Here is a 6,223-nt window from a genome sequence, read left to right as displayed (position 1 = left end):
GATAAAGGGGTATTAAAAGCTCCACCTATAATAGTGGATTTATCTATCTCTCCTCACAGATCTATCAGTTTTTGCCTCACATATTTTGATGCTCTGTTTTTAGGTGTATACACAGTAAAGATTGCTACATTTTTGTGGAGTATTGACCCCTTTATCATTATGTAATCCCTTTCTTTATTCCTGATAACTTTCTTTGTTCTTGATGTCTGCCCTGTCTGAAATTAAGAAAGCTCTTCCCATTTTCTTTTGATTAGTGTTAGCATGGCATATCTTTCTCCATCCGTTTACTTTTGACCTGTATGTGTCTCTGAATTTAAGGTTAAGTTTCTTGTATACAGTATATAGTTGGCTTGCTTTTTATCCATTTTCACAATCTCTGTCTTTTAATTGGTGCATTTAGCCCACCGACTTCCAAAGTGACTACTCACACAGTTGGATTAATATCTGCCATATTTGTTATTGTTTTGTAGTTGTTGCCCTTACTCTTTTTCCTATTTTTGTCTTCCACACCTTTTCTTTTTTGGTTTTAATTAAGCATTTTATGATATTATTTTCTCTCTTTTCTTACCAGAGAAAGCATACTTTTTTCCTATACTCTTTTTAGGGTTACTCTTGAACTTGCAGCTAATTCAAGTCCACCTTCAAATAACACTCCATCACTTCACTAGGAGTGCAAGTGCCCTTTCTATCTTTTTTTTTCTTTTAAGATTTCATTTATTTGACAGACAGAGATCACAAGTAGGCAGAGAGGCAGGCAGAGACAGAGAGAGGGAGAAGCAGGCTCCCGCTGAGCAGAGAGCCTGATGCGGGCCTCGATCCCAGGACCCTCAGATCATGACCTGAGCCGAAGGCAGAGGCTTTAACCCACTGAGCCAACCAGGTGCCCCAGCAAGTGCCCTTTTTAGAAAGGATTTATTTATTTATTTGAGAGACAGAGCGTGCACGAGCATATGAAAGAGGGAAGAGGGGCAGAAGGAGAGAATCAGCAAGTAGACTCCCTGTTGAGTACAGAGGCCTATGCTGGGCTTGATCTAACAACCCTGAGATCATGACCTGAGCCAAACCAAGGGTCAGACACTCAACCGACTGAAATGCCTAGGCACCCGGCAAGTACCTTTTAAAAACAAAATATTCTTAATTCCTCCCTCCTGTCCCGTGTATCATCTATATACATGTATAATAAAATATATTGTTGCTATTATTATTTTGAGCAAATTGTTGTTAAATTAATTAGGAACAAGAAAATTTTTTTTTATTTTACCTTCACTTATTCCCTCTCTTATACTCTTTCTTTCTTTGTGTAGATCTTTTACCAAACCATGTTATTTTCTTTCTCTCTGAAGAACTTCTTTTAACATTTCTTACAAAACAGGTCTGCTGGCAACAGATTCCCTCAATTTTTGTTTGTCTGATAAAGTCTTTATTTCTCCTTCACTTCTTGAAGGATGATTTTGCAATGTACAAAATTTTAGGTTGGGGGGTTATTTTTCTCAACATTTTAAATATTTGACTGCACCCTCTTCTTATTTCCATGTTTGTTAAGGATAAGTCAGATGTAACTCTTACCTTTGTTTCTCTGTGGGTATTATTTTCCTCTTGTTTCAAGATTTTTTTTTTTTAATCTCTGGTCTTTTGGAATTTTGAATATAATATATCTAGGTGTCTTTTTTAGACATTTATCCTGCTGGTGTTCTCTGACCTTCCTGGATTTGTGGTTTGGTGTCTAGCCATTAATTGGGGGAAAGTCTCAGCCATTGAGAAAAGGAGGAACTATTCTTTCTTTCTTCCTTTACTTTATAGTATTCAAAAAATGCATATATTATACCTTTTATATTTGCCCCCACAGTTCTTGGATATTCTGTTCCTTTTTTTTCAATCTTTAGTCTCCTTGCTTTTCAGTTTTGGAAGTTTCTATTGATATATCAACCCCAGATATTATTTCCTTAGCTGTGTCCAGTCTACCAATAAGCCCATTGAAGCCCCTATTCATTTCTATTTTAGTGTTTTTAATATCTAGCATTTCTTTTTTGTGTTCTTTTTAGAATTTCCATCTTTCTGCTTACATTATTACCCATCTGTTCTTGCATGTTGTCTACTTTTTCTATTAGCGCCCTTAGCATATTAATCGTAGTTGTTTTAAACTCACATGCTGACAATTCCAGTATCACTGCGTTCTGTATTTTTGCTCTGAGTCTTGTTCTGTATTTTTGCTCTGTCTCTTCAAACTGTGTTTTTGGCTTTTAGTATGCCTTGCAACTTTTTGCTGAAAAGCAGACACGGTGTACTCTAGTAAGTATACTTTTAGTTGTGTGGTGGTGACATTTCTGGAGAGCGGAAGTGTTATATAGCCCTATGTTAGGTCTTGGTCTTTTAGTCTGCCTTTGTCTGTCAGCTGTGAACTCCATAAATGCTTCTCAGTTTTTTATCCCCCTTAAGTGGGACAGGATGGCTAGAGTGGGCTCTGGTTGGGTATTTCCCTTCCCCCACATGGAGGGTTAGAGGAGCTTAAGATCAGTATTTTCCTTCTCTGGGTAGGTTAGACACTGATAAAACCCCAATAGATTACACTCTGGTAAAACAGTTTCTCTTGAGGGAAGGCCTTGTTAAGGAGAACAGAATGCTGTTGAATATTTCAAAATGGTTACATTTACCCTCCCCTTGCCTGAAGCACGGTGTGGGGGTGGTGGATTTTTCTCCTTTATTCACTGTGAGGAACTATTAGAGGTCCTGGAGGTAAAACACAAAAGTGTGAGGGCCTCTTTATTTCTGGGCCCCTCTTGACTTTTATTCCCTCACACTTGTGCTTTCTGAGCCTCTAGCAATTTGTCAGTTACAGTTTAGGTTTTCCTAGCCTGATACTGGTTGTCGTGAAAATGTCTGCTTGTGGGCTTCTATTCTGATAAGTGGTGATTCTCTGTCTTCACCTGGCTGTCTCTCCAGTTTGCGGGGCGGGGTGGGGGCAGGAGTTTTCCAGGTAAACTCATTTCGGTGATGGACCTAAAAAGAACTGATGTCTCAGTTTTAGTTGTTTTTAGTCTGGAATGATGATTTCTAAGTTCCTTACATGCCAGACTGAAAACTGGGAGTGCAGACATCCTTTATTGGTATTAGTTCTAGAAATTTATCTTTAGGCTTTATTAGGGTTTTCTATGGAAGTAATCATACTGTTAATATAACCAGTTTTGTTTTTCTTCCACAATTATTTAATTCTTTATCTTGTTTTGCTGTACTAAGACCTTGAGCACACTGTTGAAGAGAAGCAGTGATATTGAGTATGGTTGTCTTTTTTATAATGCTTTACCATGGACAACAATGTTTACATTCTATTCCTATTTTACTAAGAAGTTTTTTTAATATGAATAAATGTTATATTTTATTAAATGTTCTGCATGTTTTGAGATTTCATATGATTTTCTCCCATTAATCTGGTAATGTGAGTGACGAATGATAGCTATAGATTTTCCAATGTTAAGCCTTCCTTGAATTCCAGCTCACTTGAGGTACAATCTTTTTTAAACATCACTAAGTTTGCTATTATCAAATTCAGGATTTTTGCATCTTTAAGCATGAATGAAATTTTACTATAGATATATATATTTGTTATTCTACTATCCTGTTCAGGTTAATGTTTCTAGGTTACACCATCTCTTAGAATGAGTAGGGAAGCATATAGTCAGTTTATGTTTTGGTAACAAATGCCTGCAGAATTGAAATGACTTAAATATGAAATATTTACTTCTTGCCCAGGGTCTGCAGATCAGCTTCAGCAAAGCTGCACTAGGCTGTACTCCGTTGAGTTCTAGATGTCTTCTCAATCGAGGACTAGCCTGAAGAGCAGCTACTCCTTGAGACTGATCCTCACACATCCAAGCCCAAAGCTAGTGAGAAAGCCACCTAAAATCAATCACAGGGAGTATTTCCTTTTACTGTGTTTCAGAAAACCTTGTAAGCAATTAAAATCATCTGTTTCTTGAATGTATGATGGTGCTGCATCATTAAAGCATCTGAACCTAGTGTTTTCTTTGTAAAGGAATTTTAACTCTTAATTTATTTAATGGCTATGTGTATTTTCAGATTTTATATTTCTTCTTGACTCTCTTAGGTAAGTTACATTTCTCCAGAGGTATATAAATTTCATTTAGCTTTGCAAACGTATTGGAATAAGATTGTTTTTAATGTTACTTAATTGATTTTTAAACCTCGGCTGGATTCACATCCATATATGCTTTGTCATTTCTAATGCTACTTGTCTTTCTCTGCTGCTCCATATCACCACAGGTTTATCTTTTTTAATAATTTAAAAAAACAGTTTTATTATATTGATCTTTTTTTATATTATCTTTATTTCTCTTTCCAGTGAATTTTTAATCCCATCTTCTTAAAACATTTGAACATTATCCTATATATAATGAGAAGCACTTATTTTACCTCCATTCTTTCTGTACAAAAAAATGATGCCCAATGATAGACTAGTATCCTTTTATAGTTATGTCAGGGGTTGGAAAAGTTGTTGGTAGATTGAATGCAAATATTTATAGTGCAAATTATGTGCAGTATAATCATCTTCCATGCAGCCTGTAATAATCTTGACAAATTTAGTATGTGTGCTGCCGAAGTGAGCACAATCTTGACAAATTGAGGTGAGTTTTTAAACTAATTAAAAAATACCAAACAGCTTTTTCTGAAATAACTATGTACATGTCAGAGATTCTATTTTTGTTTAGAACCTAGTAATAAACACACACACAGATATGCTTCTTTTTTTTTTTAAGGTTTTATTTATTCATTTGACAGACAGAGATCCCAAGTAGGCAGAGAGGCAGGCAGAGAGAGAGAGGGAGAAGCAGGCTCCCCGCCGAGCAGAGAGCCCGATGCAGGCCTCGGTCCCAGGTCCCCGGGATCATGACCTGAGCCGAAGGCAGAGGCTCAACCCACTGAGCCACCCAGGCACCCCAGATATGCTTCTTTTGTTATAGTAAATGTCACTTCTCTTTATCAGTGCTACACGGTATGACAAAATGCATGAGGCAAGAATATTTATGAAAAGTAGGTGTTTGAGAGTAATTATTTAAGCAAATATTTTTTAAGATTTATTTATTTTAGAGAGAGAGTTGGGGGAGAGAAGGGGCAGAGGGAGATGGAGAGAGAAAAAAATCTCAAGCCGTCTCCCTGCTGAGCATAGAGCCCAATGCGGGGCTCAATCTCATAACCCTGAGATCATGACGCTGAGATCATGATGACCTGAGCCAAATGAAGAGTTGGACACTTAACTGACTGAACCACCCAGGCGCCCCTTGAAATTTTTAAAACCCATCATCATCTATATTGACAGTAGTTGTGTATGCATCAGAGAGACCAGTATAAATCATACAGCTATCACTAAAATAATTTTTTTAAAAAAATTAAATTACTTTAAGGTTCTCTGTTCATTATTCATATTTTCATAAATTTTTAAATGTCATACTTATTCTTAATCATGGCTCACTAGTTCTTTTTCTTTTCTTCATTATATAAACTCTCAAGCCATGTGCTATTCTAGTTTGTTCTCATTCTTTTAGATTAAATACTTAAATTGAAGGATCTCTTTCTTATTTCAGTTCACCAAAATGTACAGTAACTTCAATTATATTTTTGAGATTTATAAAATGTAGAAAAAGAGAATAATACAAATAAAACAACAGGTAGTTTTCTACCTTGTGCACAAGTCAACATGATTTCTTTTTTTTTTTTTCAGGCAAAGTAGGAAATACAGGACAGGTTATTATATTTCATATAATATCTCTATAAATATAGGTAAAATTATTCTATATTTTTCAGCATGATATACTTTATTTCTAAAATATTATTATAATCATCTATTGATTCATTAAGGAATACCCAACATGTAAATGAACAAGGGAAGTTACTTTATGTTCTATTCTATAAAATACTTTTCACAATTCATAGGAAATTTTTCTACTTCTGCAACACATTGAAAATTACAAAACTGAGGTGTACAGTCATTTGATAAGAAAGTTGAGAAAATTTTTCCTACCAAATTAACACTGTAGTCTCATCAGAAAGGAAAAATAAAATTGAGGCAGCAAATGTGGACATATTAATTTAAGGTCCCTGAAGATCTTCTTGTTTTACTCAAGATGAACATATAAAACATAATAAACTCCTAGGAATGAAACTTTTCTTACTTTTTAGTCTTTTTTTTTTTAAAGATAATTGTTGAAAC

This window comes from Lontra canadensis, unplaced genomic scaffold (genome assembly GCF_010015895.1).
Source record: "Lontra canadensis isolate GAN:19392208 unplaced genomic scaffold, GSC_riverotter_1.0 scaffold37, whole genome shotgun sequence".
In the NCBI taxonomy this organism is placed as follows: domain Eukaryota; kingdom Metazoa; phylum Chordata; class Mammalia; order Carnivora; family Mustelidae; genus Lontra; species Lontra canadensis.
Note: the sequence above shows the minus strand (reverse complement) of the source record.